Consider the following 24099-nt stretch of genomic DNA (forward strand, 5'->3'; position numbering starts at 1 on the left):
AAGCTTTGGCAATTATAAAGCTTCTATAAACATTCACATGCAGGTTTTTTGTACATTTAAACTTTCGGCTCATTTAAATAAATACCGAAGAGTATAGTTGCTGGTTCATATTTTATGTTTAGTTTTTTTAGGAGCTGCAAACTCTCTTTGAGAGGTTGTACTATTTTGCATTTCCACAGTCACGAATGAGAATGGAGCTGTTGCTCTACATCCTTGTCAGCATTTGGGTTGTCGGTATTTTAAGTTTTTACCATGCTAGTGGGTGTGTAGTGGTCTCTCATTCTTTTAATTTGCAATATCCTAATGGTATATGATGTTTAATGTCTCTTCATATGCTTATTTGCTATCTGTGAGGTGTCTCTCTATACCTGTTTATACTAGCTTTATAAGAGAAAAGAAATCCAGAAACAACCAAAATGTTCCTCAATAGGTCATCTTTTTCCCATTAAAAAAGTAGTTTGCTTATTTTCCTACTGTTGAGTTTTAAGAGTTCTATGTATATTTTTGGTACCAGTCCTTTATCAGCTATGTGTTTTGCAAATATTTTCTTCCAATCTGTGGCTTGTCTTTTACATTCTGTTAATTTATTTAGAATTTTTGCCATAATCTTTCCCCTACTTGGCAAATAAAATTTCTTGTAATTTATCCAATGTATACACATTGGCATTTTCCTTATTTGGACATTAAAATCATATCAAATTTCACATGGCATTTTTCTGCCACAATGTTGGGAATATTCAAACCCATCTGAGACTTTTTAATGATACTAATAGGGATATGGTACTTATGGAGATCATTATAACAATCCTATGGCATAATATCATTATCCACACTTTATAGATGAGGAAACTGAGGCTAGATTATTCGATTAACAGTAAAAGATGGTGTTTAAACCACGGCTGGCTGACTCTGCTCTGACAATAATATTAATATGTCTCTGATCTTTATCTTTAGCTCAGGTATCTTCCATTATCTTACTAGACTGAGAATAAGGGATATTTTCCCAGGTACAAAGGCAGATATATATGTTATAGGCATTTGAAAATGGCAGGTGCCATGCTTTCATGCAAGCTATTATGGTAGTTATTTAAAAGAGGTCTTTCAGTCTTTTACAACAGTAATAAGACTGAATGGAGACACAAATTAAACTCGATAAAATAAAAAAGGTTGAGCCTGAAACTGAGTTTATCCTTAATGGTAAATGTTGACTCATGATGCAAAGAAAAGAACATTGGAAATGAATAATGTGGAATAGGGTTTTCAGGGGTTTTTTTTCTTTGATTTTATCTACCTATCTTTGTCAAAAATCTCAAAGTAGAATCTATTTTTTTACACAAAATTCCAGAAGATAATTCAGTTTTAGAAGTGATCGTTGCGTGTTTTGAATTCTCTGTGCCAGATGCTGCTTGTTTCACCCATTACGTGCTCTCGTTGTGTTTCATTTGGCCTGATGTGCTTTATACCTCCCATTTCTACGGCTAAAATTTTTCTGTCAAGAATCAGTGAAGTGGCATACGCTTGAACAGTTAGTTTCTCATGCTTCATCCGACCCAGATTTACTCCCCTTTTTCCTGCTCTGTGAAACTCTCTGTCTTTTATTATGTCACTTTGGATTACATTAAGTAAATGTGTGTCATTTGTATTGCACTGAAAAAATATTTTTTCATACACTCGTTCACAATCTGTATAAATTTTAAACAGTTTATTTCCTCACTTAGTAGTTTGCCTTTTGTCATTAAAGTGAAAATAATATGAAGCCCATTAGGTCCAGATATCTTAAAAGAGAAGTGAACATTTAAAAAGAAGACTCTTTTTAATGGAATATGGAGAAAGCTATCTTTCATTGGCGAAAAGTGTAAGCAGAGATGTGGCAACTCTAAGACTTCATTGGAAAAATCTCTCAGAGCAATTATTATGATAAAACCATCAGAGGAAACAAGGATCTAAATGGTATTTGCTTAAATGTCAAATATCCAAGATGTACTTCAAAGCTAAAAAATAAGGAAATATTTAGAATTTACTTTTATTCAGGAATTATTTATTAAGCAAGTACTATGTATAGAAAGCTGTGCTAAGTATTGGAATTCAAAATGGGTATGACATAGTCCCTGCCTAAAACCTAGGCTAATTGGCAAAGGGATCATTAACTAAAAAATATGTATCCATGACAGCAAGTAAATTATTGATAAGGAATGACTGTTTTAATTATGGAGCAGTTCCGAATATACATAACATACACTAATACAGGATGGCCGTAAAGTTGGGAAATAAAGATAACACTTAGTTTTACAGATCAACCCACTTGATGGCTTCTTCCAGAAGATGCTAAAGTAGGTTAATATTGTAAAAATCAGAGACAAAAATCACGGGAGGCAAGACATCACAGAAGCATGTGCAAGCATTGATGGAAATGTTGCATTAACGTCCCATGTTGATCTCCATTATGCATGACACATTGCTAATGAGGAACAACACGTTGAACATATGTAATATCATCATAACTCAGAGTGATAGGCATAAATCACCATTATAAAGCTTTTCTGTGTTTCCAGACTTGGTGATCATGTTGCATATATAATATATATCTTATAATATAATTTAAATATTTTGAATGTTTTCCTTTTTTTGAAAGTTGTGCCATTTTCTTCCAAATATTTTTGCAAAGCAAAACATAAGAGCATTGACATTCATAGAAATTACAATTTTCAGGGTTCAAAATCTTTTCTCTGGCTAAGAGATAATTTTTCTATTTCTCATTCTCCCATAGTTTGAATTGGTAATTTTTTATAGCAGCGTTTTTTGTTATTTTCTTCTTTGACTCTACCCGTCACATTGTGGGAGGTGCTGTCAGAACATTCTTGCCTCCTTTTGCTTCTGGCTTGGATTTCCTGTCATCACACAAACGTCAAGGAAAGATAAGATCTCTATATGGAAACCACATGTAAGTAAAGTGATTACACAGACTCTTAGCTAACTTGTTCACAGTTTTGACTAGATTATTTCTCATTTCACTCCCTTTTCTTTCCTCTCTTCCCTTTTTTCTTCTCTCCTTTGCTTTTTCCATCGTTTGTTGTCTAGTTATTTGTGGTATAATTTTTTTTCTCTCCATTTATCAGTTAAGAATATTTATTTCACAGGTACTTGTTTTTAGCTTTATTCCCTAGGTGAAGAGTGGGAATATAAATATCTATGAGAATTCTTACCAGAATAGAAACTGTCAGAATGCCACTGAAATGTCAGGATCTCCTATTGTGCCGCTGACAATATTTGCAGTTGTTCTGGACATGGGATATTTTCTTCCTGTTGGGCGTTTATCAGGGAAAGTGAGTGACTCCCAACTCTATTTCTGACCAAATTGTTTGTGGAGCTTTCAGGTAAAGGACAAAAGTGTCATCAGCTTTTGTTTCTAGGTATTTTGTTAATACCTTTAATTCTATTTGATGGCAATTGGTATTTGAAATTCAGAGAGAGTAAATTGAGAACACTAAAACATTAGGAAAGGGGAGTGAATTCCCTGGATTAGAATATTGCCAAGTTGAAGCAAGTTAAATTAAAAGGAGATCACTGATGGCTCACATCTGTAATCCCAGCACTTTGAGAGGCCAAAGCGGGTGGATCACCTGAAGTCAGGAGTTCAAGCCCAGCCTGACTAACATGGTGAAACCCTGTCTCTGCTAAAAATACAAAAATTAGCCAGGCATGGTGGCATGAGCCTGTAATCCTAGCTACTCAGGAAGCTGAGATAGGAGAATTGCTTGAACCTGGGAGGTAGAGGTTGCAATGAGCCAAGATTGTGCTACTGCACTCCAGCTTGGGCAACAGGACAAAACCCCGGCCAAAAAAAAAAAAAAAAGAAAAAAAAAATCAGGTCATTGGATGAAAGAATTTATGTTCTGGTAAAGGAATTTATGATCTGGGTCTTCTAAGACTTTTTTCTCTTGGAACTGAATAAAGTTAATTACACAGACTAAGAAAATAGAGAATATGTAAGTTTATCTTTCCCTTTCTTTAGAAATAATAGTACTTCTGTTGAACATTTTGTATCACCTTTATTCTTAGCATATAAACTATAATAATCTAGACAGAGTTTTTTTATTATCTGGATATATACAGACAAACTATTATGAGTTTTTTCTTTATAAGTTGAAATTTTTTAAAAATAAACTTTGTATTTTCATTTAGAGACAAAGCCATTCAAGTAAATCAAATTGGTCTTTTTAGATGCCTTGATACAGAATTAATTGCTCCTTTTTCTTAGTCTTCCTTGTTTATAATTGTTTCCCTTAACAGAACATTTATTTGTTCCTTTATTCATTTGTCCAACAGTTGTTTATTCAACTCTTTCTATGTGCAAGGTATTATACTTAGTACTGAAATTATAAAGGTAAATAAATCACGGATCTTTCCCTCAGAACAGCAATACGGACAAATAATTGAAATGCAATGCCAAGACATATGTCATTGGGACAATTAAGGTGTTCAAAGAACTCACAGTATGTTATCAAGGAAGTCTTTTTAAAGCATTGCATCCAGTTGACTTTAGAGGAAGAGTATGCAATTTGCCAGTTGGATAAAAAGGAAAATAATATTTTATTCCACTTGATCATAGTCCAAATGCATAACTTACCATGGACTATTAGCTCTTCTGGAAGATAGGATATGGGGCCCTCTGGGAGGAGTTATGGATGGGGATAACCAGCACAGTGTTTAGCTGGAGTAGGCCAAAAAAGAAAAGAAAAAAAAAAAAAAGGTTTAAATAATAGACGTAAGAATGAATACTGTATAGGAATTTAAAAATATACAAATATTTCTGCTCAGGGCCAAACTATTCTTCTTTTCTTCTTTGGTGCAGGTTCCAGAAACTCACCTGTCTTTCCTTTTCCATTTAAAGTCATTACTGCCTATGGTACTTTTTGATATTACCATTAACCCTGACACACACCTCAGGTGAACTTTTTCTAAGTCTGTTGTTTCCTTTTCCTCAAAGGCAATTGCTCAAGTTCCTTTTCTTAAAAGTATTTTTATATTTTTAATTATTTTTTACGGATAATTGCTGCAGGTAAACTAGCAGAGGATCAAAATATCACCAAAAATATAGTATACTGTTTTTCTTTATCCACTATGTACTATGGAATATAGTATATTATCCCCTTTCTGGGAAAGAGCCCTCTTGGATCTCTGACTTTCATATATATTTTGGAGTATGAATAATAGGCCCTCAAAAAATGTGTTGGTGTCTGGTTAAATCTTGCGTAACCATTAGCCTCAAGTAGCAGAGACTGCTGGCCAATCCATAAATCATTCCATATCTCCTGCCATTCTCACAAGTTACTCACTTTCCCAGCATCCTTGCAGCTAGAGTGTTCATATGACCCATCTCTGGCCATCAAACTAAGGGCAAAGCTGACTAGAGGACTTCTGGAGTGGCTTGCTTTGCCTCTATTCTCTTCTTACCTTGAAGGCTGATCTGGGGGTATGGAAGCTATGTGTAGCCACAACGTTGTCCACATGCCCGAGGGCAGAAGATTAGAAGGATTTAGAAAGCCAGTTGCATTGATAATGCTGTTGAGCTGCTAACTGGCCCTCAGTCTCTTGCCCTGGAGACTTTTTATTACATGTGTCCAAATACATAAGATCCACCTACCCGTGACTGTTAGAGATTTCAATGGGCTCCTTATCACACACAAAAGAGTGCTCACACTGAATTAAAAGTATATGCATACAAAGATTATCTGACAAATAGAAATGGACTTGTAGGAAAAACAGAATGAATAAATCAGAATAATTCTAGATTCATTATTGCTGTAGCTATAAATTGTGTTCTTACAATCTGGTGTTACAGTATGCAAATGGTGCCATACTACAAAACAAGGTGATTTAAGATGAAAAACAAACAAAACCAAACCAAACGAAACAGGAAAGCTTAAGATTTGTGGTTTAAAAATTAACAGGGTCTTAAATCTCTCAGGAAGCCAGAGCTGCAGCTTCTCATCTTGCCCTTTGCCTGACAGCTCTGCTTTTGTGTATTCTGACCTGTCATTTTAATTTTCTTCTGATCATAGCAGGAGGAGAGCCTCTTTGAATGATACTATCTTACAGTTTTGTCTCTTTCAAATCAAACTCTTTTTCCACCCATCACTGATGCAACAGCACCCTCAACCCTATGGAAGACCACAAATGCTGTAAAACTCCAATATACGCTTTACGTAGGAAGGCCAGTAAAAAAATGCTTGTAAATGAAGAAAACCTACTCAAATATAATTTTTATTAGCAACGACTTCCATTATGTTGTATGAGATGTATGAATTATAATGATTGTCAAACTCTGTAAACTATCTGGAGATATTGATTTCAAACCAAATATGAGTGACTGATGGCCCAGGACATGGCCCTCAGGAGATCCTGAGAACATGTGTCCAAGGTGGCTGGGTTACAGTTTGGTTTGATACATTTCAAGGAGATATAAGACATCAATAACTATATGTAAGATGTACATTAGTTTGGTCCAGAAAGGTGGGACAGCTGGAAGCAGGGGCTTTCAGGTCATAGGCAGATTCAGAGATTTTCTGATTGGCAATTGGTTGAAAGAGTTATTATCTAAAGACCTGGAATCAAAAAAAGAAATGTTTTTGGGTTAAGATAGGGGTGTGGAGACCAAGGTTTTATCATGCAGATGAAGCCTCCAGGTAACAGGCCTCAGAGAGAACAGGCTGTAAATGTTTCTTATGGGACTGAAAGCGTCTGTTCCATCAGAAGTTCCAAAAGGGAGGAGGGTATAATGAGGCATGTCTGACTCCTCCTTCCCATCATGGCCTCAACTAGTTTTTCAGGCTAACTTTGAAATGCTCTTGTCTGAGAGGAGAGGTCCATTCAGATGGTTGGGAGGAGCTTAGAATTTTATTTTTGGTTTACATCTTGAATGATTATGGAGAAAGCTCTTCTTTCCCCGTATTTTATCTTGTAATGTTTCTCTACTCTCCAGAAATGACAGAGGAGAATGTTTACAGAGGTGAAATCTCATGACAAAAGAAAAAATACAATCTAGAACTACTGGCAGTAAATATAATTATGATAAGCACCTATCCTCAATCTTAAATTTTGAGTAGGATCTTATATCCAACAATTCAAAGAGTTTGTGAATGTCTTTTTACAACTTCCCTGCCAAGTACTTGTCTTTCTGGTCAAATACCTCCAAGGAAATGCAACTATTTCTTCCCAAGGTAGCAGTCATGGACTTTAACTGCTCCTAGACTATTTTTCTTTATCCTAAATCAAAATATTCTTTCTGCATTTGATATACATAAGTTTATAAGCCTTTTATTTATAAACTTGTATATAAATAATAAAAGGCTTACTTATAGGCCTTTTAATAGCAAAGATGTAATCTCTTTTAAGTGACATCCCTAATGACTTCTGAGGCTGAGCCCAACAGCTCAGAGCAATACTTCATCATCTCTTCCTGGATATATAAATTAATTACAGTGCAGAAAATGCAGGAGAGATTGTTTTGTTTCATTTCTAACAGAGTCAATGTATGTTTGCAATGTAAGACTCTTTTGTCATTTAAGGAAATAATATGAATGTCAGGCAGTTGTGTATAATGCATTATACAGGGATGTTTAGGCCCTGATCACCATTCTTCTAACTCTCTTTTAGTTCTTTTTAAACTATGCTTCTCAGTAATCCAAGTGAATACTTAATGCTGGGCCTTATTTGCTCTATCAACATATGGCCGTGCCAGTGGAAGAACTGAAGGAAACTTTCTCGTCTCTTGTGACTTTGGCAAGTTTCAGGACATGCCTGGCATATAAAAGTCTGATTTGTAATTATCTTTGCTCTTGCAGTTGCAAAAAAAAAAAATCAAAGAAAATAAAAACGCATGCTATAATTTGGAGTGAGTGATCTTAGGAAGGTGGGCTTAGGACAAATGTGAGTCATATCAATCCACTCTAGTGATTTATTAAATGTTAAAATTCTGCACATTAGCCTTTAAATCTCAATGTAGAAAGTCATTATTTGCACGCGGAAATGTGTGTGTGCATGCACACAGATACACCCATTAAACAACTCAAGGCAGAGACTGTAGCATGTGTGTTGCATATTTTGATGAAAAGATTTTCTTACATTCATCTTTTTCAGTGTCTTTTATTGGGCACTGTTCCACATTATGCTGTTGCCATCCTCAATAATTTTGTGCCTCTGTAATTTGGTTTTTGTCTAGATAATTAATATTTGTTTTGTTTCGAACACGGTGGCAATAATGCTTTTAATTTATATGTTAATTTCTTTCATCTGATTTATCATGCGAGTATGCTCCTGCCCAAATATAATCGTGAATTGTTTGCTTGCAGGTCACCTGTGTTTCAGGTGCTGTGCTAGCTGCCAGTGATACTAACAAGATACTGTGTTTTGTTGCAGTTGCCTATAAAAATGCCTTCTTCCACTAGACTAACAAATCCTCAAGAATGGCACTTATTCCCAAATACCTATTTGGGTGCATTTGAGATCTACAGGAAAGCCAGTGTGGGAGGATACTCTAGGATTAGGGAGAGTCACAGAAGATGCAGATGAAGTAGAGGCCAAAGAATGAGATAATTTTTGATGCTTATTTTACATTTGAAGGGAGGTCATTTTTCAATGGAGGAGAGAAAGAGTAAAAATCGCATTTTAAGAGAATAGGCTGGCTGCAGTGTGGAGGATGTATTAGCTGAAGATGAGTGGATACAATCTGAAATTTCCTGGTTCTGGAAAGTCTTTGCAGTTTATGAGTCTCAGGAAAAGTAAGGAATGTTTAAACAAATTTAAAACAAACACAAATAAATGATTTGTGAATGTTTTCACATGACTGCAAAATGATTCCATTACCTGTGACTCTTACTTCAAATTTTAAAAAAAAAGGCCAAATAGCAGTGACACTACTCTTGCCCACTCCTACCTTATAAACCCTAGTGCCACTACTGCTGGACACCACTGTTTCAGCAAATAAGGAAACATGTAAGACAAAGAAAATAGGAGTCGGCATTAAAGGCTTATTTTGGTCAAGTGGTGACAAGTTGGACATTAATAATAATACACTAATTAATCGAAATACACTAGCATTTTATAATGCTACGTGTTCCTAATAATACTTAAAAGACAAAAGTTCTTTAGATTACAATGATGGGTAGTTGTAATCTAAGAGGGGAAATATAATAGATTATATTTTAAAAATTTATTTCAATAAACTAAATTTTAGTGAGTTCTATGTTAATATATCTAAATCATTATATTTCCTCTTTTTAAATGTATGTGTGTTTATAGAGCAGTATTTTTAAAAACTTCATACATAAAGGAGAAAAATATTGGAAATGGTGAGTCAAATAGCCTAGAAAAAGCATAACTAGAAACAGGATGATTATACACAATAAGAAAGGAAAGAGAAAGGGGAGTTGAATACTGTGTTTTAAAACAATGACTTAGCCATATGTCTTAAAAAGGGAGCTTACTGCAAAAGTTTGATTTCTCTTCTCCTAGGATATAGAATTTCTAAGTGGCCCTTAAATTTAAATAATACAATAAATCATACATAATTTGTAATAATGCTGACATGCAATATCAGTATATAATAGAGATAGCATAATACATAATGAAATGTTAGGTAAGGGAGACTTAAAACATGTATCATTTATGATGGTGATATTAGGTTATAAAAATTCAAAACCTATGTAAAAGATGAGACTTGAAAGTGTCTCATTTTTATAACAAAAATAGTTTACCTCTAAAATAAGAGCTGACTTCATGGCCCGCAGTTTGAGTTAATCATTGTGGGAAAAACAAATATGTCCCAGACTGACTAAAAATCAGTTGTTTGACCAGGCGTTTGCTGAAATATTTTGCTTATTGGTCTAGGGAAATTACTACACGCCCAGAAAGACACAAAATGATGCATTAATGCAACTAATGGAAGGTATCAAGTGGAATTACAGCCTTAGAGAAGAATAAAAATTAGAGGAATAACAAAAAAATGAAGTGTAAAAACGAACGTTCTATTTTAGGATAGGTTTAAGAGTAGCAATAGGTTCTGTAATAATTTTCTTTGGGTATATTGGCTACTTAAGGTGTTTGAGGTGCTCAACAGACTTAGCTTAACTAAATCTTTCATTGTAGTTTAAATTTTGTATAGGACTTAATTTGAGTAATTATGTTGAAATCACTATTCAAATGCTTGAATAGTTTTTTTTTTTTTTTCTTTTTTGAGAAGGGGTCTCTCACTCTGTTGCCCAGGCTGAAGTGCAACGGGCAATCTCGGCTTACTGCAGCCTCTGCCTCCTGGGTTCAAGAGATTCTCTGGCCTCAGCCTCCTGAGTAGCTGGGATTACAGGCATGTGCCACCATGCCTGACTAATTTTTGTATTTTTAGTAGAGATTTGGTTTCACCATGTTGGCCAGGGTGGTCTTGAACTCCTGTCCTCAAGTGATCCACCTGCCTCAGCCTCCCAAAGTGCTGGGATTACAGTTGTGAGCCACCGTGCCCAGCCTCAAATTCTTTTTATTAATGAATTTGTTGGCTATTTGTGTGTAACAAATTACTAAATTATCCCACAACTTATCTCATGTTTTTTGGGGTCAGGAATCCAGGCATGGGTGACTCTGACTTAGGGTTTCTCACAAGGCTGCCTTTGAGGTGTAGGTGAGGGCTACAGTCATCTGAAGGCTCAGTTGGGGCAGACTCATATCCAATCTCATGCACATGCTGTTGGCTGGTCTGAGGTCCTCACTCACTGTTAATGGGAGAAATATCTATTCCTTGCCTCATAGACCTCTCCATAGAGCTGCTCACATCATGACAGTTTGTTAGCTTGTTTTCTGTTGGGGGTGTGTATGTGGGAGAGGGAAGAGTGAGAGAAAGAGGGAAAGAAAGAGAAAGAGAGATGCCAGCTTCAGCACAGTCTCTGGGAAGAAGATTACACAATGACATGAATACCAGGACATGGAATGATGATTGGAGTTATTTTAGAGGCTGTCAACCACAATTAGATACTGTACATTTGATAAAATAAAAAAATCATTCAAATGACAAATATTAAATATTAGTCACCATTTGCAAAAGCCTTTGGTAAAATTTATAATGGTAAATTTGCATTTATGTATCCCCATTAAACTATAAATTCCTAGAAATCCTTCACGGAGACTTCATCGTTTTCATCAGCAGGAAATAGAATATCTGCCATGTGGTAGGTACTCCAAAAACTCGGATTGAAGAGATGAATTAATGAGCATTATTTGAGTTTGTAATCTTCATTTTATATGGCTCCTGATAGTTTTTAGAAATCCAAGTAGCAAGAATGCTTTCTGAAAACGTATAAGACTTGTGCTATTTGCCATCACTTTATACATTTTTTTGGTCATTACAGTTTTCGTTTTTTCACTTCTAATTTTGTAATTTTGGACTATGGCCACCAGACGGCATCACCACATAAACCAAGCTCTAAAATCAAGGCTTATTTGAAAATAAGTCTTGCTGGTAAGAATAAAGTAATAACTATATTCTCATAAACTGCTGTACAAATGTTAGTAGATAAATACTGCACATAAATTTAGCAAAATATACTGGTAGCCTTAAAAATGGTAGTACTTTTCGAGCCAATGAGTCTACTAGAAATCTACAGAAAATAACACAGGTGGACAAAACGTTGCATACTCAATATTTTACCTTAGCATTATTTTAATTGTCAAATACCAGGTAAAATCTTGTGTCCAACAATAATGAAAGGGTTAGTATATATGATACAATCATATCATTAAAAAACGTACACACTTTCAAATGACTTTTATGAAGTATTCAATGACATGAGAAATGCTTCTGACATAATGCTAACTTAAGAATTGCGTTGTAAAATAATGTGTGATTCCCATTATATTGCATAGAAATTACAGAAAGGAAACACATTAATGTAATTTTATAAGGAAGTGTTTTTTTCTCTTCATATTTCTCCTTATATTCCAATTTTCAACAATGACTCATTGGAACATCATATGTTAATAAGAAAAATTCAAGTTAATAACATAACATCAGTTTTTTTAGGGCAGAGTGTGGTGGCTCATGCCTGTAATCCTAGCACTTTGGGAGGCTGAGGCAAGTGGATCACTTGAGGTCAGGAGTTCAAGACCAGCCTGGCCAACATGGTGAAATCCCATCTCTACCAAAAAATACAAAAATTAGCTGGGTGTAGTGGCTCACACCTGCAGTCCCAGCTACTCAGGAGGCTAAGGCAGGAGAATCCCTTGAACTCGGGAGGCTGAGATTGCAGTGAGCCAAGAAGGCACCACTGCACTCCACCCTGGGCCACAGAGCAAGACTCTGTGTCAAAAAAATTAAAAGCTTTTTAGTACTTAAAATTTAAATTTGTTTGTCTTCTATTATGTTAAACCACAAAAATATGCATTCATTCAGTCAGTCATGGTGGTTCATGCCTATAATCTCAGCACTCTGAGAGGCCAATGTGGGAAGATCATTTGAGGCTAGGAGTTTGAGATCGGCCTAGGAAACATAGCAAGACCCTGTCTCTACAACGGAAAAATTTTAAAGATTATCTGGACATGGTGGCACATGCCCATAATTCTTGCTACTCAGGGAGCTGAGATGGGAGGATTGCTTGAGACCCAGAAACAATTGAAAGTAGACGGTTACTGAGCTGCGATCAGGTCACCGCACTGTGGCCTGGGCAACGGAGTGAAACCCTGTCCCAGACAAAACACAAAAATCAAAGAAAAAGCATTCATTTAGTAATTATTTATCTAGCGGTTTTTGTATGCCAGACATTGCACTGTATGTTGATGGTTCAAAAGTGAGTAAGCCATAATTTCTGCCTTCACTGAATGTGTGATCAACTTGGATTGAGAGCTTTATAAACAGATATTTTGTAAAATAATATAACAAAAACAATGCTAAGACTAATAATGGTATAATAAACTTTCTTCTTCCTGTTTGATAGTCACAACTCTTCCAATTTGAATTATTCTATAATATTTGGTTTATGTGGCTTACTGAACTTTGTACATATTTTTCATTGTATAATGATTTCCAACAGTAAATATGGCACATGAGTAAAAAACATTTACATTGGTTACAGGTATTTCTCTGTTGGAAAAGTTATTATCTACCTGTGAGAAATGGATTACTGATGCTGCTATTAAGGTATATTATGGTAGAAAATACTGTTTAAAAAAAATCTTGATTGTTTGATTTTTCCAGCATTTGGATTGTGAGGCTGAGATAATTTTTAATAATATGGGTTTACACAAGATTCCCCCTCTTCTCTAGAGCTCAGTGTTTTAACACAGCAGAGTTTATATGTGAAGAGGAAAAATATGTACAGGTAGCTCTTTCTGGAGAGGAGGAGTTATCTTTGGAAAGCTGTCTTTTAAGATGGGTTTCCTCTTTCTAGAAGCAGATGATTGAATTAGTATGAACAAGCACTGAGGTTTGAAGAGTCTGGAGCTCCATAGCCGGCTAAGGTATTGTTAGGACTTTAAGGTGTGAACTTAAGGGGATGTTAGGGAGATTATACAATCTCTTTTCTAAAAAGAACAGAAGAGTTTATGCTGAGGGTCTGATGGAAGACTCCCAGCTTGCCAAACACTGAAGTTGCAATTCTGATGACAGAATCACTGAGCAATCATTTTGAAAGCTGAAGGGTGGATGCAAAAATGCTTTCAATGGGCCAAGGAGAGTGAACACCCTTCCTTATTTAGGCTGCAAAATGACACTTTAGTAGCTCTCTCCCCATTCCACACAGTTCTCCAGAAAACTCCCAATCTGCCTACTTTACAGCCCTGGTATTAGATGCTTCCGCTCTTGTCATTCACCGCAAACTCACAGTGACCACCTGGAGATAAACATCCAGCTTGTCCCAGTTCTGTTCCTGTAACTCATAGTTAAATTTGTGTGGGGCCGGGCTCAGTGGCTCATGCCTGTAATCCCAGCACTTTGGGAGGTTAAGGCAGGGGGATCATGAGGTCAGGAGTTTGAGAGTAGCCTGGCCAATATGGTGAAAACCTGTCTCTACTAAAAATACAAATATTAGCCAGGCCTGGTGGCATGCACCTGTAGTCCCAGCTATTTGGGAGACTGAAGCAGGAAGATCGCTTGAACCTGGGAGGCAGAGGTTGCAGTGGGCCAAGATTGTGCCACTAACTCCAGCCTGGGTGAATGTAAAAAACAAAGTGATTTGTATGGAAAGGCCTTTTTAAAAAAATTTTTGACAAACATTTCTTAATTACAGAAAAGTAGGGTGAGAATGATCACATAATTTATCCTCTTCTTCCTGCCTATAAAAGTATAAGTGAGAATTAAAATAGACTACATAAAATATAGATGTGCATTTGTCAATTGAGTGGCTTTTTGTGAATCATCTAATGCCCCTAATTCTTCATCTCTAAAACATGAACATCATTTTGGAGGATTAGATAAGATGATATATGTCAAACAGCAACAATAACAAAAAAACCCAACCCCCCAAAAACTGTGTTTGAAGCACATGATTTTTCTATATATTGGTTTGATACAGCTGGTAAATCATGGAATATGAATGACAGCACAAAGAATTGGCCAATGCTTATTTTTGAGGAGAGTCAACAATAAAAGGAATTATTTTCTCACTTTCAGTAAATCAACCAACCAAGTCGATACTTTACAAAAATATGGAATCTAAGGTAAAGTATGACTCTAAGAAATCATTTTTAAAAATGCGAAGGAAAACTCTCAAAAGACAAACAAACAAACAAACAAAAACCACCAATCTGGGTCCAAACTTTCTATTTTCAATTTTTAGATGCTCTAGTACAATATCACATTCTCAAGCGAATGTTTCTTACTGGAAACCTATAGAGAGAATCCATACTCAAAAGGCCAAATTTAAAGCAAGCCAAAGATTTAAAGGTATATCTTAAATCCCTGTTATTTATTTATTTATTTTTTTTTGAGACGGAGTTTCACTCTTGTTACCCAGGCTGGAGTGCAATGGCGCAATCTCGGCTCACCGCAACCTCCGCGTCCAGGGTTCAGGCAATTCTCCTGCCTCAGCCTCCTTTAAATCCCTGTTATTTTAAGAATTAACTTTCTGCCTTGTTCCTAGACCTTGGATGAAGGAGGGAGAAGAGAGGAGGACGTCTTGTCAGGGTCACCTGGGCCCCCAGCACACAGTAAGTGAGCACCTGTGTTTGAGACTTCCTGTGTGGTTTTAGCTCACAGAGCCCAAGTAGCTCCAGCTGCAGCTCTTCCTCGGGTGGGCTAGGTGTTGTTAACTTCTCAGGAAATATCTGGGTCTACTTTTATGCTGTATTTTCACAGTGTTTTTGATAATGGATTTTCAATTCTCATGAGGTTGGAGGATTGAGTTGGCATAGTAACCTAGAATTCACTTGTTATTAAATTATATATTTTATATACTATTTATTATGATTTCTATTATTATTTGCTATTAGATATTATTTATTATTTATATATAATTTATTATTGTTTTGAATATGCTTTGACAAAATGATATGATGACATTGGCTGAGTTTTAACCAATGGATTGCCAGTGAAAGTGGGCTGAAAAGGTGAGGTACTGGGAAGAACCTAGTGGGCATGAAAAAATGCCAGTGTAAATCCACTAGGTGGAGGAGTTAGTGGAATGCATCACTGAGAATGAGATTAGAGCTCTTTGTCTAGGCTATAAATTGACCCCCTATCAGCATTGTGCCTGCTCTTGATATTATCATCATCGGGTGAGAGGCAATCCTCTATTAGCCTCAACCTGGAGATTATCATTTTCAGGTATCAAAAATTGGGATGACGAAAGAAATATAAAGCATAATTCAGTCTAGTTTTTATTTTATAAATATATAAAGAAATCCTGCTATTTGTGACAACATAGATAAACTTGGAGGACATTATTCTAAGTGAGATAAGCCAGACACCGGAAGACAAATATTGAATGATCTCACTTGTATGTGGAATCTAAAAAAGCCGAACACACAGTAAGGGAGAGTAGAGTGGGGGTTAACAGGGGGTGGAGGTTGGGGGAGAAGTTAGTCAACCTTTTCATTAGAAGATGAGTAAGATCTGGAGATGTAATGTACAGCAAAGTGACTATAGTTAATAACAACGTACTGTATACTTGAAATTTGGTAACAGAGTAGGTCTTAAGGGTTTTTACCACATACACACAAAAATGGTGGCTAGGTGAGGTGATGGTTATGTAAGCTTCATTGCGGTAATTGTTTCACATTGTATATGTATACCACAACATCAGGGACATTTTAAATATATGCAACTTTTGTCAATTATACCTCATTTAAGCTAGAAAAAAAAACCAATGAGATGTTAAAGAAATGATTCAACATATTCCCATTTGTATCTAGGTTAAGAAAGAATTTTATATTCAGGTATATCCTTACTTTTGAACTATGGTCAACCTCTGATCATTTAACTTTTTAGCTTCTCATTTTTATTTATCCCAGCCAGGGGATTAATGGTAGGAATTCTTCACCGCTGTGACTCATTTGCTTCCAGCGCTAGCACCAGGGGATTTCAAACTTTAATTGGCATAAAAATCCCCTGGAGAACTTGTTAAACTACAGACTATTGGGCCTCATCTCAGAGTTTCTGATTTAGTGATTCAGGCATAGAGCCCAAGAATTCGCATTTCTAACAGTTCCCAGGTGATACTTGCTGCTGGTCCTGGAACTACACCTGGGGAACTTTCGCTCCAGCTTATTTTCAATTATTTCCCACTGAAAGTACTAATAATGCTTACCAGTACTCTTGAGCAATCTGAAAATTCCTTCCTTGGAATTGCTTTCTCTGGCAGAAAAATATTCTGTTATATCTTAGGACAAAGCCCCAATTTGCCTTTTCTTTCCAGAGCCTTATTTTCTGATTAAATGTTTTTCCACTAATAGAATCTGTTTTCTTCCCTCATTAAGATTCACCCCTTCCTGCTGTGGGTAATGACAGATGGTACCTGCTTTCCTTGCTCTTACGAGAATCCCACTTGTGAATGAAGAAATTCAGTTCAGTTCTCTCTTGACCAGGTGGCGAGACTGTCCCTTTGTGATTCTCAATCCCACACAGGGTGTCCAAGTTTCCTACCTTCTCCTTAGGGGATTTAAAAGCATCCAGAACTGTTGAAGTGGCAAGTTGTCCACAGGTGACAGATAGATAGAAGATGCATGACTTTGTTTCTGTCCCATCCTGTCCAAAGGTTTTCTGTTAGCATCCACTACCACTTGATCTTGCAGTCTGCTTTTCTGCCTTCCCCTTCCCAATGCCTGGGGGAAAACATTGGGTTCAACAAGTGAACTTTTACTTCAGACTCTTCAGAGTATTTTCTTTGCAAATTATCAAGAAAGAGTGCCTGGCTGGGATATGAATGAGAGGGAGGGAAAAACCTTGAGAATAAGAAAACAGCTGGGCTGTTATCCCTATAACTCTGTCTCTCTATATTTGGATATTAACTCACACATACATTTGTTCACTCAGACATTCTTTCTTTCCACAAATATTTATTGAGCCCTGTGTGCCTTTTGCTAACACTAACCACCACTTTTTAAGAGATTGATTTCCCTCCCCATATACTATTTTCTAGTTAAATTCAAATGGTATTCATTATATATTAAACATATATTTAAATGTGTATAATATATATATTATACTAGTGCACATTTAAATATATGTTTAATATATGATGAATACCATTTGAATTTAACTAGAAAATTAATATAGTATGAATTATATTTAAATCAATTTAAGATCATCACCATTCATTTTCTATGCCTGATTTTCTTATTTTGATTCGATTTTTAGTTAAAAATTATCACAGATTCTTATTATTTTATAAGCATGTGAAATAAAATATATAAAATGTAACCTACAATTCACTTAGTAGAGTGCCATCATTGAAAACCATCCAGAAATATATTTTTACAAAGGACTTTATTCCAGCAGAGCGATATTATAACTCAAAAATAGTGTTTTAACAGAAACTGCACTAGTTAAGGAAAAGTCATCTTGCATGGACTTGTGCTTAGAAAACAAAAAGCCACAGAGATAATTGCTCTTATCTGACAACAAGAAAAATCCAGATAATGTGTAAAATCTAACTTTATCTGAGCACATCAGAGTGCTGATGTCACAAGGCAACCACTTAAACTGAACTCCAAGGGGCACATGCACCACTAAGGAGAGATGGGACTCACAGATCGTTTTATTTTTGGCCGAGCATAAGAGGAAAAGGTGGCAGCCATAAAAGTAAAATAATCGCTAAATTTTGAACAAAGTCTTAAGCTCTGTTTGGCTTTCATGTGTCACTCAGAATCCTAGCTGCAAGGGGAGTCTCCAGGTTGTTTCCACAGGCCTCAAGTGGGAGCTCATTAGAAGGCCTGGGGCAGGGCAAAGCCAGAGAAAGCCCCTTAGCCATGCCGACGTCAAGGCAGGAAACCTCAGCATTTCCCTGCACCTTTTCTCGCTTGAAGCAAAACCTTTAATATGCTTAGGGAGGGCCAATAAACCCTCCTGCTCCCAGGAATCAGACAGAGTTTGAGTGCTTTTAGAGAAGCAGTACAAGCAAAACGTTTCTTCCCTTGGGGGAAGGGTAGGATAAACCTGTTTTTCTCCTGGTCTTAGAGAATGTAAAGTGATGCAAAGAGAAAGCTAGAAACAAAATTTATTTATAGCAGAGAAAAGAGGAGGAAACCACCATACCTCCCACCACAAGCCTTGCACCAAGCAACACACAAAAACAGTCTACAGCTTGAAGAGGGGCAGAAAATCCCCCGTTACTGATCCTACACAAAAACATTCTGCTGTTGAAGGAATGGGAGAAGCAAAACATGTTCAAACTGAGAGAAGAGCAGGAAACCCTCTGGGGTCAAGGATCCCACAGTGACACAGGCAGAGATCTGCTACGCCTGCAGAGGAGAAATTCTTTCCTGCCCAAGATTCCCCGCAGATACAAGAAGAGCTTGACTGCTGAGGAGGACGTTGAGGAATGCCAAGGAAGCCACACTCCTGAGGCCAAGGTACACAGGGCCTTGCCCAAGACTGCGAATAAGCCAAAATACATTAGAATTTCTCTTTCCTCCCAACACTATCATTATTTTCACATAACAAGGCACAAGAGAGGAGGGTCAAGAGTTTAGAGAGAGAACCCTTTCACAGTACAGGTGTGCAGGGCCTGCTGAAATCAGAACAGAACACTAATAAAAACCCTCCTGCTCCCCAGACCCTGCACATCACTGGGAGAATGTGAAGTGTATTAAAGGTGACTACGGGAACAGTGAAACATAAACTAGCTCAACACCTCATTTTAATAGATTTACAGAAGAGGTATCTCCATGCTGGCCTGACATACAGCGTTTGCCATTCAATAAAATTATAAGAGACAAACACACAAAAAACAAGAAAAGGACCTGTTGCCAGAAAAAATATTAGCGGAAAAAAACTCATATATGTGTGTTCAAGATGTTGGAATTATTGGTGAGAAACTTAAAATAACTTCTTTAATATGTCAAAGAAACTGGAAATTTTAAAAACATGCATTGATATATGCTGAAATTTTTCAGAGATGAAAAATTTTTTAAAGGGTCAAATGGAAATGACAAGGATGAAACCACGATATCAGAAATAAAGAATTCCTTCCATGCGCTTATTAGGAAACTGGACACAGGATGGAAAAAAAAAAAAACAAAAAAATCAAGTGAACTTGAAGATAGAGTAACAGAAATTACCCCAACTAAACTACAAAGAATAAAAAAGAATAAAAAATAACATAACAGGTCATCCAAGAGTTTAGAGACAATAAGAATGATAATTTCACAACTGAAACTTTGCGGATCAGAAGATGATAAAGTGACATTTTTTTATAGTGAAAGAAAATTCTGTCAGTTACTACAACAAAGATAAAGAATATTACATAATGTTGATGAGATCAAAAGCAATAAGATGACATATGATTCCAAATACATACATACCTAGTAACAGATCTGAAGATACACAGAACCAAAACTGTTACCTATTACTGGTGGAGGGTGTCCAGATTCCTGGCATTTTGAACAAATAATTGGATAAACGCACAAACAAAGCAATGAAAAAAAAAAAAAAAGCACAGATTTATTGAAACTAAAGTACACTCCACAAAGTGGGAGTGAGAGAAAGCAGCTCAAGAGGCTGGTTACAGACTTTTCTGGAGTTTAAATACCCTCTAGGGGTTTCCCATTGGTTACTTGGTTTGCACCTTATGTAAATGAAGTAATGGCCTGTGACCAGTCTGATTGGTTGCTGAAGGTGACCAATCAGAGAGGCTGAAGTAAAATTACAAAGTTACACATAAAGACTTGGCCTGTGATCAGTCTGATTGGTTTCAGGAGGGACCCAATCAAAGGTACTTTCATTTTTCATCTTCAATGCTGAAAAGGGGTGGAGGGTTTTACAAAGGGGTAGGCTCTGATCCTTTTGTTACTTGGGTGTAGAGAGGTGGGGTTTTCCTTTTGATTTTTTTCTAGGAAATCAACGTGAATCAACCTTAGGTTCCCTGTCTCCTGACCCTCCCGCCTCAAACTGCCAGGATTGAAAGAAGAAATAGGCAAATCCTCAATTATAGTCAAAAGTGTCAACACACTTCTCTTAGTAGATACTGGAATATTTAGAGAAAAATCAGTAAGGATATAAAAAGTCTGGAAGAGCACTATCAACCAAATTGAAATAACTGGCATATGTAGAATACCACACTCAACAATAGAAAAAAATATTCAGGTGCACATAGAACAGTCACCAGGATAGACTACATTTTGGGCCAAAAGAGTCCAAGTGTTTAAAATAATTTAAATTATACATAGCATGTTCTCTAACCACAAATAAATCTAAAAATTCAACAGAAAGATATCTGGATAATTCCCAAATATAGCAAAATTTTAAAATGCGCTTATGAATAACACATAAGTTAAAGAAGAAATTATAGTCTAAATTCGCAAATATTTTAAATTGAATGAAAATAAACATGCTACATTGCAAAATTTCTGCTACTATTGGAATACTGCTTTGAGGGAATTTATAAAATGCTGTTTAGAAAAGAGAGGTCTAAAATAAGTTATCCAATATTCCACCTTTAGAATTTAAAAAATACGAAAAATTAATTCCAAAGCCAACAGAAGAAAGGAAATAATAAAGAAAAAAGCAGAAATCCATGAAATAGAAAATAGAAAGGGAACAGAGAAAAATAAACCAAAAGCTCTTTTAACATGTCAACAAAATGGATTACTCCCCCAAACTGTGAGAAGGCACAAATTACCAATATCAGCAATAAAAGTAGGAAAAGTAATACAGATCTACAGACATTTAAAGGATAAGTGAATATTAAACATTTTTCTGCTCATTAATTCTATAACATATAAAGTGTACAAATTTCTTGAAAGACAATTCCACAGTCCAGTTAAGAAGGAAGGTTAACTAGCCCTATATCTATTAAAGTAATTCAATTTGCAGTTAAAAAGCCTTTCCACAAAGAAAAACCCACACTTTCATGGTAAATTCTACCAAACATTTAAGGGCAATGTAATACCTATTCCACTTAAACTCTTCCAGAAATTCAACAAGGAAGGAGAATTTCCCAACTCATTTGATGAGGCCAGAATTACTCTAACATAAAAATTAGACAAGCATGTGGAGGACTGGAGGAAAGAAAACTGTAGACGAATATCCTCCCTAAATAGAAACAATTTTTTTGAACAAAATATCAGCAAATCAAATTCAGCAGTGCTCTCAGAGTGGGCCTTGACAGGACGTGAGCGTGCGCGGATCCTGCACTGCCCCCGAGCACCACCGTGCCAGCCAGGCCTAGAGGCAAGATTGAAGCCAGGAGGCGGCTGAGCAGGACCTGAGGGCATTAGCCTCGTCCAGCAAGTGGTGGCCTTCTGCAGCGGTCACCTCCATCTCCATGACACCCCATGACGTGGTGAAGGTCCAGCTGTGCTCTGAGCGACCTGCTGTGGCTGACGCCTTGCTCCAGTCTCTGGACCTCTCCTACACCAAATCACCCTCCTCCCCACGAGCCACAGGGCAGGGCCTTCTGTACTGCAGTGGTGTCCTGGAGCCCCTGCACCTGGCTCCAAATAGTGTCCACTGTGCCCCCAGGACCCGCTTCACTGGCACCATAGGTGCGTTTGTGAAGATTGTGAAGCATTAGGACACCAGGGCCCTGGTGAGCAGCCTCCTAGCTACCCTGGTGATGGCCCTGCCAGCCACCACCATCTACTTCACTAGCTTACAACAAACTTCAAGACGTCCTGTGTGACAGAGCCCTGACCTCTGATCTCTGCGCACTCTTGGTGGCTGGAGCTTGTGGGGACAAAGCTGAAAGCTCAGCACATGACCTGCCATGAGCTCGGCACCTGTGTCCACCTGTGGTGGCTTAGGGCAGCTGGTGCTTCCTGTGGCGGAGTTGGGCCCCACTGCCCTTCCAAATGTGTCCTTCTCAGCCCTGCACTGGTCCAACTCTGAGCTGGAGAAGAACTGGTTGAATGCCAAAGGACTATATGTAAGCAGGTGTCACCTTTGCGGCCATCAGAGTCTCAGGGATGGTGTATGTGGTCCTGACCCTACGCTTTACGTGGTGAAGACTCAATGGCAGGTTGCCCTGGGAGCCCTGGAAGCTGTGAGAGTGATGCCCCACCCAGTGCACTGACTCCACCAGGCCCAGTGGGGCACCAGGGGACTCTGCAGACTTCCTCCCGAGGGTCCTTTAGGCTGCCCTGTCCAGTGCCATAATGATCAGCCTTTATAAGTGCTGCAAAAGCTTCTTCCAGAGGCTCAACCAGGAATGGCCTCTGGGCCACAGAAGGAGATGAAGACATGAGGACCCCATCTCTTCACAGGAGGGGAGTCAGGGCAGGAGACTGAGCCAAATACCTTTTCCTCAGGACTGAGGGGAGGGTCCTTGATTTGCCTCCCCCCAGCTGCCAGCTTCAGGGCTATGGCTGCCCCTCTGGGCCACCTAAGCCTTCTAGAGGGTTCTCACTTTCCCACCCCCCAAGTTCAAGACCAAAGATCTTAGAAAACTATAAGTAAAAGATAGTTAAAATGATTAAATTATTTGTATAGACACTTCACCAGAGAAGATATATAGATGTCAAAACAACAGTACAAAAATCGGTGATATTTCTCCAAGGTTTAGGTTTGGCGGATTGTGAGAAGAGAAAGGTCAGAGTGAAAGCAGTAGTGCTTTGTGACTTGAGCTCCATTTAGAATTTTCTCCTCCTCTGACTAGTTTCTTTTCCAGTCAGCTTATTACCTATTCACACACTCATTGCAAAATAAGCTCCATGAAGCTAGATAAATTTTTTTCTATTTGGTTCACTAAAATGTCATTATCACTTAGAATAGTGTCTGTCATGCCACTGATGCTCAATAAGTAAATGAATCATTCATTTATTCATTCATTCATTCAATGAATGTTTCTTGAAGGGGACCGTATGTTAAGGATTACATAGATATCAGTATTGCCTAAAAGACAGAAATACTGCCCTTAAGGGTCTCCTAGTCCAGTTAGAGAGATTGCAAGTATACAGATTTGGATAAATGCTATATGGAATAAAAGTGGAATTATGAAAGGTCAAAGAAGGGTATTTTTTCAATACTTGGTTCAGAAATGAAAGTGGATTATGCAGAAAACTTTTTTGACTAGGATAACTCTGATGGGGATGGAGATAAGGGAGGGTTCCAGGTGAAAGAATAGCATAGACATGGTAGAGTGGTCAGCAGTGGTCGGCAGGGTTGTGAATGACTACAGAAGCCAAGTTTTCATAAGTAATACGGGGGATAAATCAATATGCAAAATACAATTGTGATCATGGGTATGGAAAGGAAAGAATTTTAGTAGTGAGGCACTAAGGAGATAGAATCATCAAAATTTGGTCAGCTGGGCCAGATGTGGTGGCTCACGCCTGTCATCCAACTACTTTGTGAGTCAGAGGGGAGGGTCACTTGAGTCCAGGAGTTTGAGATCAGCCTGGGCAACATAGTGAGACACCCGTCTCTGCAATAAAAAAATTAGCCAGGCATGGTGGCGTGCACCTGTGGTC

At 37.4% G+C, this 24099-nt stretch overlaps 1 long non-coding RNA gene across 1 annotated transcript; it reads right to left on the reverse strand.

The window, feature by feature from the left end:
- Positions 1-479: 479 nt before the first annotated feature.
- On the reverse strand, positions 480-20432 carry LOC116534152. The gene is made up of 4 exons (XR_004261605.1): positions 19996-20432; positions 17117-17385; positions 4628-4711; positions 480-2888 (listed from the first exon to the last, which is right to left on the reverse strand). It is a non-coding gene; the product is annotated as an uncharacterized LOC116534152 (long non-coding RNA).
- Between the last annotated feature and the right edge of the window lie 3667 nt (positions 20433-24099).

The sequence above is a fragment of the Sapajus apella genome, unplaced genomic scaffold (assembly GCF_009761245.1).
Source record: "Sapajus apella isolate SASKATOON/1434 unplaced genomic scaffold, GSC_monkey_1.0 scaffold86, whole genome shotgun sequence".
Lineage (NCBI taxonomy): Eukaryota > Metazoa > Chordata > Mammalia > Primates > Cebidae > Sapajus > Sapajus apella.